The sequence below is a fragment of the Equus quagga genome, chromosome 18, assembly GCF_021613505.1.
Source record: "Equus quagga isolate Etosha38 chromosome 18, UCLA_HA_Equagga_1.0, whole genome shotgun sequence".
Classification (NCBI taxonomy): Eukaryota; Metazoa; Chordata; class Mammalia; order Perissodactyla; family Equidae; genus Equus; species Equus quagga.
Genome location: NC_060284.1, coordinates 48,893,482 through 48,908,630, shown reverse-complemented (window position 1 = coordinate 48,908,630; position 15,149 = coordinate 48,893,482). Strand labels below are relative to the sequence as shown.

The 15,149-nt window shown below is 37.9% G+C and overlaps 1 pseudogene; it reads right to left on the bottom strand.

The window, feature by feature from the left end:
• Window positions 1-985: 985 nt before the first annotated feature.
• Window positions 986-15,149, bottom strand: part of LOC124229859 (eukaryotic translation initiation factor 3 subunit E-like) — a 123,323-nt pseudogene continuing 109,159 nt past the window's right edge.

The window sequence follows — 15,149 nt, the reverse complement described above, 5'->3', positions numbered from 1 at the left end:
AGAGAGGTGTTGGGTGTCAGGCCTGATTTAAACAAGGCCACAGCATTGAGTGGGGAGCCATAAATGGGACCTTTCTGGAAAGAATCCTGTCAGAAACAGAGGAAGGCTAGAAGGGGAGCTGGAGCAGGGCTGCTTCGTGCCATGTTGTGACCAGGCTTCAGGTCCTTTGTGATTTGATTCTGCTTAACTTCTTGCGCTAACGCTGCCTACTGTTCTTCACATGTTTTCCAATCGAGTTAAAGGGCTAGTTTGCTCTATAGCAGCCAGGTCTCCCCTGTACCTTTGCTTTCTTTTTCTCTTTCCTCCCTTCTCTTTGTATCAAATCCTACCATCCTTCAATGCCCAGATCAAACACCCCTTCCTTCGTAAATCTTCCATTGATTTCTCCTGATTTAAGGAATTTCTCCTCTCCTGAAACCCTATAGAACCGAACTCCATTTTAATTTCTATCTTGCATTATAGTTGTTTATGTGTTTTGTCTTCTCTATTAGGTCAAGGATAGGCCTCAGGTCTGATTTATTCTCCAGTCCCCAAATTTCTACACAATATTTTGGTTACTTCTAAAATGTATATCATACTATTTATAATGAGTTTATGATGTTGAAATTTATAAATATTTCTATTATAATTCTTCAGTAAGGGCCTGTCAGTCAGTCTGAACTGTTATAACAAACTACCATAGACTGGGTGGCTTATAAAGAACAGAAATTTCTCACTGCTCTGGAGGCTGGAAATCCGAGATCATTGTGTGAATTTGCTCAGGTCCTAGTGAGGGCCTTTTTCTGGATTGCGGATGGCTGACTTCTTTTTGTACCCTCACATGGTGGAAAGAGTGAGCTAGCTCTCTGGCTTCTCCTTATAAGGGCACTAACCCCATTCATGAGGGCTCCACCCTCATGACCTAATCACCTCCCAAAGGCCCCACCTCCAAATACCATCACACTGGGATTAGGGTTTTAACATACAAGTTTTGGGGGGGACCCATTCACTTCATTGCAGAGCCAGAGTCCTTAGTTACCCAATTTAGAGCATCTGACTTGTCATTCTGATAAAGATTTTTCTTCATATTTATGTTCAATATCTGGTTTGCACATGAGAGACTTTGTTCTTTTTGATTACTCGTGGATGAGGCGAGACTGCCCATCATCACAGGATCTATTTTAGAATCAATCTTGCATTTCTAATAAATTCAGAACATACCTCGCAGCTTCTTCTGGGGTCATGTTAAGTTTATCTGCCAACATATTTAATGCTGATACACTGCTAGATGCAGCCAAAGTTCTCAAATATGAAGGGAGCAGCGTTTTCAAGGAATTCTCAAGACCAGCCACCAAGAAGAAGTCATCCACAAACACCTACTCACATCTCCCTGGCCCTATCAAACTCATTCAACAAACGGAAATAGGGTCTTTATATGTGGAAGACTCTTATTAAATAACTTTGACTAGGTGTTTTAGCACCTGCTTGCATTTTCCAACATCTTTTTTATGACTACCATAGTCAAATAGTGGAGAATATGTGCACATATGGTCTGAAGTGCTTTAAGATACTGTGGCTGGTAAATGAAAAGATTAATAATGTTATTAACTGCCTTGGGGCTGACTGAAGAGAACAAAGAGACCAGTGAATGAGCCATGTTCACTGCTGATGAGACAAGAGTAGAGGAATGACAGAATTTTTTTTATCTATGGATCTGTGGTCTCTTTTCATTATGTAAGGCCTTGCATGGCTGCGTGAAGATTTCAGAGGCCCATTTTCCTCAGAGTGAACCCAAAGCATTTCTATCCATTACTGAATCAAACTCTCTAAAAAAGTAAAGATACCTTGCTGCTCCTGAGTAGTTGGCACATTCATACTGGAATTTTGCAAACCTGAGATCCTATCTAAATGTTTCTGCTTAATACTCTGCTGGTCAGCTAGGTGGTCAAACAGCATCCAGCCACCTCTTGTTGACTGCCATTGACCTTGTAGTGCTGTGATGTTCAAACGTTTCCACAATTGGTCCATTTCTGCTTGAAGCTGTTTCAGTTGTGCAACAACTATGGTGTTTTTTTCTCTCAAAGCATGAAGATATCATTAGAATAAAGGTTTTTGTAAATGTCCATAGCAGAGTTTACCACATTAGAATCACTAAAGAGATCTGATTTTCCTCACGATACTTATTTTTCACCATATATCTTCTTCATTAAAAGAAATTCAATCACAGGAAAGTTCAGATCTCAATCCAAATAATGCACCATGTGAGAAGTCAGGTCCTACTCTGCATCTTGCCCCCAAAAAGGGGTCTGCTACATTTTTATCTTTAGCACTTAATACCATCCCTTTGTCAAAAGTGGTGTTCAATCAATATTTGATCAATGCTTGAATGATGAATGGTGGTAAATTCTCAAAGTTCTGTTTCTCAATGTGTGGAATCAGCAGTGACTGAACTATGACTAGATTGGCCTAAATATGAAAAAGAAGTTGTGCTACAGCAAAGCCAACTCCTGGCCCTATCCCACACAGGCACCTCATTCCTAAGTATCTGTCACAGTGGAAGAAAGTCCCCATTGGAGGGGGGTCTCTGTCCCGTTTTAGAACAAAGTCCCCTTTAGAGTAGCACAGCTTATGTTTTACCTGCTTCATCTTTATTTTGTTCAGTGGTTCATGTACCAACAGCACAAACAATTCAAGACAAGCTGATATTGTTTGCATTAATCAGTATAAACTATAAACTATTTGCATTTAGTTAGATTACTGTTATACTAAAACTTTGATCAATGAAAGAAGGGGAAGAAAGGATGGAAAATAAAATGAAAGACAAGAAGATGAAAGAAAAAGGAAAGACTATTATGGGCCTCGCAGTCAGACAGAATACTTAAATTGAAGTTTTGGCTTTATCTCTGACTTGCTGTGCGACTGCAGGCAAATTCTGTAACCTTCCTGAGGCTAGCTTTCTTTTCTAAAAATTGGCAGCAATAACCCCCTGGTAGGCTTGTTGTGAAGACTAAATTAGTTAATGTTTGTCAAATGTCTAGCACAGTCCTGGCAACGGAGATATAGGCTCAAAAATTGTAGCTATTTGTTGAATAAGTGATCTTTGGATATGTTTATGTATGTGTGTTCACTGTGTTCATTTTTCAATTTTAAGAAGAATACAGTTTTCAGTAATTTTATGAACGAACTCATGATCTTAGAAAGAGAGAATGTCTAAATTGTGTGGGTGAGCCCAAGAAAGGATTTTCATTGCACACAACAGCAACAAACATTTATTTTGCACTTATTGTGTCCAGGGATAGGTCTAAGTATTTACCTGCATTATCTTATTTAATCTTTTACTGTGACACCAAGAGATAGGTACTATTAACTAATCCAATCTTACAGCTGAGGAAACCAAAGTTGAGAGAGATTACGTTACTTGTCTGGAATCAGCTAGTAAGTCTAGAAAGGGGCATTAAAGATCTCTAACCCCAAAGCCTGATCTCTTATAAGAGAAACTCAATGTATGCTTTCTGGGCTTAGAATTAAGACTCCTTTCATTTACACAGTGTTTAAGAGTTTAGAAAGTGATTTCACATAATTCTTATTTGGTCCTTCCAGCAACTATTTTAGAAAGTTAGACAACTCTTAAAGATCAATCTTTCAGGAAGAAAGATCTAGAGACACTGGGACCTGTTCAAGGTAGCACAGCTGGGAAGCGGCAGACCTGAGCTCAGACTCAGTACTTCTAACTCCAACTCTGGAGCTCTTCTCATCACACCACAGCTGCTCATGGGCTTTAAAACATGCACGCAACTTGGAATTGATTTTGAAGCCCAAAGGGCAATCTTCAATTAACACTAATGGAACAAAACATTCTTCTCTCGGAAGCACTGTTATTCTGTGTAATACTAGTGAACCCAGTGCTGATAAAAATGAATAATCCCTGTTCTAGTAAAACTGCAGGAATGACTCTAAAGTCAACAGGTTGGTTTTGCACATTTGCATGTCTGTGTGACTCATAAAAAGAGGTTTACAAAATTCCTTCCAAAACAGCAGCATTTGGGAGTTGATCAATGCTGCTGGCTGGAAAGTGAATATGTCTCAAGCAAGTTATTCAGAGTGGCCCATACTCTTTCGGGAGTGACCTTATGTATTTATCAAGTATTCTATCCCATTGCTGGACAGACACAGTATATTCTTACTCAAAAGCTATCTGGGGTATGAAAGAAAAGTTACGAAAAGTAGAAGAAAGTAGAAGACAGACTTTGGCTTTGAGTGGTTTACAAGCAAGGTGGGAAGAGAAGACTGGCAAAGGCAAGAGTATTCGAATTTTGACCATTCCACTTGGATTCTCTATGATAGTCCTTTTGCTCATTTTCTCCCATGATCACATCACGGGTTCTGATCGCTGGTCACTGAAGTACTAAACTTTGTTTCCTTGCTTGCCGTCTCAGGTTTGGGATTACAGCAGACAGGTGTGGAGAGGTTTCAGCTCTAGGAAGCAGCCCTCTGCCCTCGATCCTAATCACCATGGACAATTGCCATGAGTGCTTTCTCCCTCTCCTGCTGGCACCTGTGGGAGAGCCTGCTTCCTGAAGCCCACTTATGCTGGACCACATGCTGGCAAAGATCCCGCAGGAATCCTTTGGGAAAATGTGCAGTTGTTCCTCCTTTAGTTCAAGCTCATTATTGCCTAAGAGTTTTCATTGTGAATAAACCATAATATGAAAATCTATAAAATATATCTACCATTTAGAGAATAATAAAGCAAACATCTTGCATTCAACTCTCGATTTAGAAACTAGAACATTATCAAAGACTGAAAAGCCCCTCTAGGCTCCTTCCTGATCATAACTCAGAAATAGTCACTATCCTAAATTTTGTGTAATATTTTCTTGCTTTTTACATAATTTTATCACCTATATATGGATCCCTAAGAGACAGATTCTTTCGTTTTGCCTGTTTTCAAATTTTATATGAAGTGTATCATATTGTGTGTGTTCTTTGTGACTCGCTTCTCTAAACATTTGCTTTTGCGATTCATCCATGTTAATGCTGTGGATAACTCTATTTCCAGTATTACGTACAGCTCCATTTTACGCATGTGCCACAATTTATTTATCCATTTTATTACTTATAGGTATTAGGTTTTTTCCGTTTTTTTGTTTCTATAAACAATGTTGCTTTGGACATTTGCACAGGTCTCTTCATACACACATGTACAAGAATTTCTCTCCAGGGTGTGCACATATGTGAGAGTTGAATTTCTAGTCACAAAGTGTAAGCATGTTTAGATTCTCTGGGTAACATCAAGCTTTTTCAAAGTGGTGGCACCAACTTATACTCCCTCTATGAATGAATGAGAATTGCTTTATATCCTTGCCACCTCTTAGCTTTCAACTTTTCAAATTTTTGTTGATCTAGTGGGTATAAAATTTGATATTGCTGTAGTATTTTAATTTGCATCTTTTTGATGATTAATGCGGTTGATTATCTTTTCATGTGTTTAATGGCCATTTGTCTTTTCTACTCTATGGAATTCTGGTTCTGTTCTTTTACCCACTTTTCAATGGGTTGGTCATCTTTTTCTTTCACTGCTTCAAATATTCTGGATATTTTACGTGCTGCAAATTTTGTTTTCCAGCAAAAAGATACTAGCTTTCAGCTGTATCTACCTACTAACACCTAAATCCCCCTGCTCCTGCCTAAATGCGCTGTGACCAAAACACTTGCTTTTTCTGATCTGCCACCTGATTTATATGCCCATGCTGTTCAGTACAGACCTTTAAATCCCCTTCTTTGTTGCACTGGTTCTGGTACTTCAGAGACGGGATGGGCTACCAACAGAGCTTGGTTTGGTTGGGTTTGCATTCAGAGTCTACCAGTAAATACTTGTTACTGGATCTTGGGCAAGTTCTTATTTTGAACCTCGTGTGCCATTAAATCTACCTTAGAGGGATGTTGTGTCCTAGTGCTGTATTTTGTAGTTGGTGAAATTGTTTGACACGTAATAGGTGTTCAAACAATATTTGGTGTTTAGCTTTGCCTCAGATTCATTGACATAGTAGTTGGGTTACCTACAATCAAGTGAAAAGTGAGCCCTAAACTACTCAGTGCATTTGACCAATGAAAATAGTAAACTCTATGATATTTTTGTAATTCAGAATTTTCAGGCCCATTTTGTTTGGAGTCAATTAATTTTATAAGGTACCTTGAGGAATTCACAATGAATGGAGCATAGTCTCCTCCAATAAGGTATGCATATTTTTAACAGGATACTTGGAGAGGCAGAAGTTAAAGTTTTTAGAGATTTAAGCCTCTTATCCTCCTCTCCATAACTGGACATAGAAAGCCACTTTGAAATAGATGCTCAGGGTTGAGGAAGTCACTGAAACTGCTCCTCTTAATTACAAAAATTTATTGTCAACATGCACCTGTTAATCTTTTTTTCTATATTATATCTTGGTAGCAAATGCTGCCCTCCCTACTTAGAAGACAGACCTCTGAGAGATTGTGGCTCTGGGAGTCATTCTCCAATTCTCATTTTCATTATCCTTTAACATCCAAACCGTGACCAAATCCTCTCAGTTCTTCCTTCACCATTTCTCAATTTGCTCGCTCCACTGTGTGTCTCCTGCCACCGCTTTGGTCAGGGCTTTCTCATCTCTCACTGGAAAACTGGAATAGAATCCTAACAAGTCTCCCTTCCTCCATCATCGGGCTCCCCTACAGTTCATCCTTTATCCTGCTGCCAGAGAATGGCATGTGTTTTAAAATCTATATTTCATTATATCACTTCCTTATTTAAAGCTTTTTAATACCTCTCATGTCTCCCAGAAAAAGGTCTTGTGTCTTAGTATGGCACATAAGGCCAGCCCTGCCCTTCTCTCCTGCTCATTCCTCATTCTCCATGCCAAACCTATTTATTAACAATCTCTGAGGCTGTCATATGGTTACCTGCCCTGTTCTTTGGCTCATGCTGCCCTCACCACCTTGTATGCCATGTACCACGTTGCTTGTCTAGTAAATGCCTATTCAACACTTAGCCCAAGTGCCAATTCTTCTTTGAAACCACTCCTGAACCCTCCAGGTCACAATGACAATTCTTCTATGGTTACTTTCATTGTATAAATATTTCTACTCAAGTCACTCTTACTTGATTATCTTTCGTCTCCCCTCACAAGACTGAGCTACTCAAGGGCTGGAGCCTTACATCATTCATTTGTGTATCTCTTGCACTCAGTGTAGTACCTGGAACATGAGAAATGCTCAACACATATTTGTTAGTGGAATGGATGGATGAGACGAATGCAGGTTTTAAGGAGAAAGTGGTTTTTGACCTGATCTATGAAGATAAATAGTATTTTAGTAGGTGGAGGGATTCCAAATGGAGTAAACAGAGTGTGGGAATCTTTGGAGGCAGCAGAATTCAGGGTCGACGTGAGTTTCATGGTAAAATTATAAACAGAGATAAGAACTGTGGATTCAGGTCAGGTGCTGGACGACCTTAACTGACAAGTTTGTAAGTTTGAACTTTATTTGGGAAGGACAGAACCTTTACAAATGATTTTTGAACTGAAACTACATGATCCAAATTTTACACTCTAAAAAGAGTTATCTGGAGCTTTATATAAATTGAATTAGACAGGCAAGAGACAGAGGGAGGGAGATACGTAATGGTGCTGTTCCAAGAGCCCAAAGCAAGAGGTAATTAGGACCAAATTCTATATTTTTATGTCTGACACAGGGCTTAACAGAGTTCCTTTCTCATGGTAAGTGTCAATAAAATGTTTGACCAAATAAAAGAATGAATAATGAATCAAAGCAATGTAACAGAGTTGGTGTTTGGATGTAAGGTAGTACAGTAATAGCCTATTGTTCTCGTTCACATTGCTAAAGAAAGAGATTGACTCTGTGGGACCAATCAGGTTTGCTGTGGGACAGCTAGATGATAAACGCCTGCCTTCCTTGTTGCTAAGCCGGACTCCACGAAAATATAATGTCAGCATCTCCTGCTTCCAACCAGTTAGCTTCACTACAAAGACACACAGCGTCAAGCTGGAGAAGCTCACCAACTTTATTTCGTGACTACTGAAGCAAGAAGCAATCATAGCCAGCACTTCTATTGAGCACTTTATGCACAAGGCACAGTTTTATGCATTTTAATGTATTATCTCATTTAATCCTCACTACACTGCTATGAAGGATATACAATTACTTTCATCATTTAACAGGTGAAGAGACCAAGGCACATAAAGGTTCAGTATTTTCCCCACAGTTGCAGAGTTGAAATTTGAATTAGGTAGTCTAACTTTAGTCTCACTCTTAACCTTAAGGCTAAAAGAGTGACCGTTAATTAAAAAAAAGACAAAATTGTGCCATTTGCGACAACGTGGATGGACCTGAGAGTATTATGCTAAGTGAAAGAAGCAAGACAGAGGAAGACAAACGCCATATGATTTCACTCTCATGTGGAAGATAAACAAACACATAGATAAGGAGAACAGATTGGCGGTTCCCACAGGGGAAGGGAGTAGGGGGAGGGTGAAAGGCGGAAAGGGACACATAGGTATGGTGATGAATAAAAGCTAGACTCTTGGTGGTGAATATGATCCAGTCTACAAAGAAGTTGAAATATAATAATGTACACCTAAAATTTACATGATCTTATAAACTAATATGATCTCAATAAAATAATTTTTTTAAAAGAGACTGACGGTTAAAACATGAAGGAAGCCATCGTAGCTTGATACTAAGAACTTCTGAATCATTAACCATCTCCCTTTTGCTTATTCTCCAGCCCAGCCAGTCACCATATGATTTCTTGTGTGTCTTGCCCTTTTTTACATCTTGGCTTTCACGCATTTTGTTTTTTTTTTTGTTTTATATATATGTTTATTTATTTAATTAACTTATTTTTTGAGGAAGATTAGCCCTGAGCTAACTACTGCCAATCCTCCTCTTTTTGCTGAGGAAGACTGGCCTTGAGCTAACATACATGCCCATCTTCCTCTACTTTATATGTGGGACGCCTACCACAGTATGGCTTTTGCCAAGCAGTGCCATGTCCACACCTGGGATCCAAACTGGACAACCCCAGGCCGCCGAGAAGCGGAACGTGCGAACTTAACTGCTGCGCCACTGGGCAAGCCCCTATTTAATTTTATTTTAATTGAGATTCATAATAGTTTACATCATTGCGAAATTTCAGTTGTACATTATTTCTTGTCTGTCACCACATAGTTGCTCCTCTTTACCCCCTGTACCCACCCTCCACCCCCCTTCCCCTGGTAACCACTGAACTGTTTTCTTTGTCCATGTGTTTGTTTATATTCCACATATGAGTGAAATCTTACGGTGTTTGTCTCTCTCAGTCTGACTTATTTCACTTAGCATAATACCCTCCACGTCCATCCATGTTGTTGCAAATGGGATGATTTTGTCTTTTTTATGGCTGAGTATATATATATATATATCTCACATCTTCTTTATACAATCATTGGTCTATGGGCACTTGGATTGTTTCCATGTCTTGGCTATTGTGAATAGTGCTGCAATGAACATAGGTGTACATATGTTACTTTGGATTGTTGATTTCAAGTTGTTTGGGTAGATACCCAGCAGTGGGATAGCTGGGTCATATGGTATTTCTATTTTTAGTTGTTTGAAGCATCTCCATGCTGTTTTTCATGGTGGCTGCACCAGTTTGCATTCCCACCAGCAGTGTGTGAGCCTTCCCTTTTCTCCACATCCTCTCCAACATTTGTTGTTTTTGGTCTTGGTAATTACAGCCATTCTGACTGGCGTAAGGTGATATCTCATTATAATTTTGATTTGCATTTCCCTAATGATTAGTGATGTTGAGCATCTTTTCATGTGCCTGTTGGCCATCTGCATATCTTCCTTTGAAAAATGTCTGTTCATATCCTCTGCCCATTTTTCGATCAGGCTGCTTTTTTGTTGTTGTTGTTGTTGAGTTGTGTGAGTACTTTATAAACTTTAGATATCAACCCCTTGTCTGATAAATGATTTGCAAGTATTTTCTCCCAGTTGGTGGGTTGTCTTTTCATTTTGTTGATGGTTTCCTTTGCTTTATAGAAGTTTTTTAGTCTGATGTAGTCCCATTTGTTAACTTTTTCTTTTGTTTCCCTTACTCAAGTAGACATGGTATTTGAAAAGATGTGGCTAAGACCAATGTCAAAGAGTGTACTGCCTATATTTTCTTCTTGGGATTTTTATAGTTTCAGTTCTTACATACAAATCTTTAATCCATTTGGAGTTAATTTTTCTGTATGGTGCGAGATCATGGTCTACTTTCATTCTTTCACATGTAGATGTCCAGTTTTCCCAACACCATTTCTTATAGCTATTTTTAACGGTATTTTTCTTCATATTTGAAAATAACATACTTACATCTCTATTTCTTAGTTTATTAATATTATACATTATCTATTGACTCCCTGTGGTAAATGCAATTGAAGTCTACTCTCTTCCCTCCCTTCCTTCCATCATAGTGATGTCATAAATTTTGGTTAAATCAGTATTTGGAATCATTTTACCGTGACAATATAAGTATTATTTACTGCAGAGCCAAGTAGTGTACTGAACTATATTTTCTTCTTATACAAATGTTTGATTTCTTGGAGTTAATGGGTGCTTTTTAAAAAATAAACCTTTAATTTTGGAATAATTTTAGATTTCTAGGAAAGTTGCAAAGATAGTAAAGAATATTTCCATATACTTTTTACCTAGTTTCCACTAATATCATCTTACATTATCATGATACATTGTCAGAACTAAGAAACCAACATTGGTACATTGCTATTAAGTACACTTCAAACTTCATTTGTATTTCACTAGTTTTTCCACTAGTGTCTTTTTTTCAGTTCCAGAATTCCATCCACTGTGCTACATTCCATTTAGTTGTGATGTCTCTGTACTCTCATCTGGTCTGTTACAGTTTCTCAGTCTCTCCTTGCTTTTCACGATGTTGAGTTTTGAGGAGTACTGGTCAGGTGTTTTGTAAAATGTCCCTCAATATGGGTTTGTTTTTATGATTAGAGAAAAATATTATAAACCAATGCCACTTCAATAAAAAATGAATTTAAAAAAAAGATGCTGCAGTCTCATCTTGTATTTTCTCTTCTTAGCCCTAGAATCAGCCATTTCTCCAAAAGTTTAGTTCCTTCTATTAGAGAATGGAATTTAGAAATCATGCTGTGAATGTGGGTTGTTTTAGTTTTCATTTGGTTGGTTTTCTACGTGTCTATTACTAATTTTTCCCAAATGTTCCAATAGATCTGCCAATTGCCTTTTAACTTTATTTACAAAAGCTCAAACAATCATATAAGTGTCAGTTCAATTTCCCCTTAGATACCAGTCTCTTAGAGTCATCTGTTTTCTTTATCCCACTTACCTTTAATTCCAGGCCTGCTTCACTGCTGTCTTCCTGGAATTTCCTCCTCTCTCAAAATAGGATTTTCCTTTGTTATTAAATTATAATAGAACTCATCTCCTAGATCCAAAATCTCATTCTGTTGTGGTTTCATTGGAGCATACATTCATTTGCTGGACAGAATCCTTGGTAGATATGTCTAAAGAGGTATGAGGAAGATAGAATTTTTGACCTGCAGGTCTGAAAATGTGTTTATTCTATCTTCACACTAGATGAATAGATTGTTGTGCATCTGAATGGTTAAGGCATTCTTCCATTATTCCATTTTCCTCTATCTCCAGTAGTTGCTGTTGCGTTATCTGAAGTCATTCTGATTTCCTATTATATGTCATGTAGGGTGTTTTTCTTTTACAATGCTTCTGAATTTTCCTGATTATATGCCTTTTTCAGTCATAGTATTTTTTGTTTCACCCATGATAAAGTGTGAGATGGAATGTTCTAATCTGGACGTTGATGTTTTTCAGTTCTGGTGAGCAATAGTTTTTTTTGTTTGATAACTTTATTCCCTTTCTTTCTATTTTCTATTTCTTTGGAGCTACTATTAGTTGAATGTTGTTCCTGAATTGGTTAATTTTCTTTGATCTCATATTGTCTTTTGACTTATTATTTCCCCTATTTTCTAAGATATTTTCTTGACCTTAGATTCCAGTACTTATTTTTGAATAAGTACTTATTTTATATTAATTAAATTTTTTTTCAAGAATTCTCTCCCTCTATCACTCTTCCTTCCTCTCCTTGTTCACTCAGTTTCCCTTTTCACAGCATCCTGTTTTTCTTTTATAGATGCATTATCTTTTCTCTCTGAGGACATTGATGATAATGTGCAATTCTTCCATCACACTAGATAGTTAGGTTGTTTTTACACACAATTCCAAGTTGAAAGTCACTTTCTCTCAGAATTTTTAAGGTGTTTTTCCATCCTTTTGTAGCTTCAGTGGTTATTGTTGAGAAGTCTGATATCATTCTGATTTCCAATTCTTTGTACATAATCTGAATTTTCCCTCTCTACTAGACTCCTTTCTTCATCTCTGGTATTCTGAAATTTCATGAGTATATGTCCTTTTCATTCATAATGTAAGGCACATATTTGTGCTTCAATTTGATTATATGTGCTATGGATGTTAATAGTAATTCCTAACATTTATTGAGTGCCTGTTATGAGCCAGACACTGTTTTAAGTATATCCTTTCACTGATAAATACCCCAAACAATCCTATGAGATAGCCAGTATTATTATCATTATAAAGCAGAGGAAACAAGTACAAAAAGTTAAGTAACATGCCAAAGGTAAGGTAAGGGGGGAAGAAAAGAGCTTTCCGATTGTAATGATGTAGTCCTTATAGCCAAATCAGGTTTACAGTAGAGACTCATAGTCTTGGAAGTTGTCGTCTCGTCAAGGTGACTTTTTAGATCTTTATGATAATATGTGGATTTTACAGGTTAATTTTCCAATATTAATCTTAATGCCAATATGTTGGCAAGGGCTGAGTATGAGGAGTGCCACCTAACAGGAAAATTTAAATTTGATTCAGACATCAAAGAAGAACCACTGTATTTTTGGGCAGAAAATTTAAATGATACATTTGACGTGTAGAAAAGATTGTGCTCAAACATTCAAATCTCCCTGGTTCCAGGAAGCCTGCTGATACCAAGAGCAGTAGCTGTGGTGATGAGGGGAGTTAGGAGTTTGATCTTTGTCTTCTGATTCTTAAGCAGACCCTCTACTGTAAGTACCATAACACGGCTGCTCAGAAACATTGTTTGTGTTAGCAATGCAATGGCCAGTTGCAGAGTGACTCAGATATTTATTGAGACTTTTTTTCAGAGGTGCTAATATACGTGAGTAAAATAATCTTTGGGGAGACAATCTTTTTAGATGCAAAGGATCCTGCAGAGAGTGGAGAAAGGCAAAAGATTGGAAAGCAAACCAGTGCAGTCAAGTGTGATGTCTTTTTAGTAAATTGTCATCCAACTGGAGTGACTGGCCTTCCTAAGTAAAGCTTTCTGAACACAAGTCAAAATTACTAGGGAGTCAATGGTACTTCTTTAGAATAACCTTCTGAATTATCCAAAATAAGCATTTACACGCAGGCACTTAATTCTGAGTAATTAATGTCTGTCTGTATAACCCAGCAGCTTAATAAGCTGGGGTGTAGCAGGGGCACACTGAGTCACTGGAGAACCCCAGAGGGCTGGCTGTGAAAATAGTTGCTCAGCTTGCCAGGGTTTTTGGTAATAGCTGGAACATTTTTATAGGCACATTATTATTGAGTTCCAGCCTAAAGGCATATTGGCTCTAGGCAAGGTTTCGTGTACCCTATTATATTGCAGATACAAATGAATCTCTAGATTAATTGTGACAGTCAACTCCTACATCCTCTATGGGCAAAAATTTTGAAAGCATAATTCTCTGTAGTAAATTGGCCTTGAGCTGAGAGATAGATTTGGCCTAAAAACCAAAATCATCAAGCAGATAATCTTTGCTGCCTCCCTTTGTGGGCCTTTTCTCTCCCTTTTAAATCATCCTTTGGCACACTCCCCAGCCCCTAGTATTTTCATCCTGATCTTGGTCCCTGTCAAGAGGAATGTTTTAATAGTTTACCAGTAATAATTACTGAATTATTATTACACCATGATATTCTACTCAAGAGCATTTGTGTTTAAGAATAAGCTTTGCAGGAAAGGAATCCGAAAGAATGATGCATGATAGAATCTCAGGTACAATATTTATTCATGGAACATTAATTGATACTCTGCTACATGTCAGATGCTGGGGAAACAAAGATTAATAAGAAATGGCTCTAACCTTTGAGACCTTCACTGTCCAGCAGGAGAGATAGAAACATAAAAAACTAATTGTATAATAGAATATGATCAGTTTTAATCAGAACCAAGATGAGGGGTTGATTAATTACATCTGGAGCAGGAGGTTGAAGTGAGTGGAAGAAATCATGAGAGGCTTCATGGAGAAAGTGACATTTGAGTTGAATAATCGATGGTGATAAATAATAATGGGGAAATTTTAAGCACCCAATATATCTAAAGGTTGAAGCTGATTGTCTTCTAGGAGGGGAAGGAATTTTGGTCCTCAGGACTACCTTGGATCCTGTCGAATCAAACTGGGTAGCTGAATCCTTATTTTGCCTGCCCTGAAGTAGCACCAAGAGCAGCAAAATCTGAAACTGAGAACAGAGCCAGAAATGACAAAGAGCAGGAGGTGTTTTACTTAGCACTCTCTAAAGGAAACAGCAATGTCCATAGCAGTAAAAAAAAATGTTGGGAAGCCTACTCTACGCCCTCATAAGTCCAGATTTATTAAGTGCACTAAAATAGTGCTGCCAAAAGGAAATAACTGGAGAATTTTCTGGAGCCAAGGCGGGCAGAATATACAGTGATGAGAAGTTGGAAAGCAGTATTATCATTTTCCAGACTGGATTTCACTTTGTTCCATTTCAACCAATGGCCATCTTGATCCAACACAAAATTTAAAACAAGACCATAGCAAGCCTTTGTTCCAAATGAGAAGATGGAAAATAACAAATACAACAGAAGTAAGGAAATCCTTCTGCAAGCCTCCTTGGCAGAAAAAGGTGCTGGGGCAGGGCAGGAAAAAGGTGAAGGATTAGAGAAAGAAAGAGGCTGGAACCAGTAGCTATTAACATTTTACACCAAGGCTTTGTGTGCTGGTTGATTTCATTGTCAAAATGCACCATAATAAACTATTCCTTACATC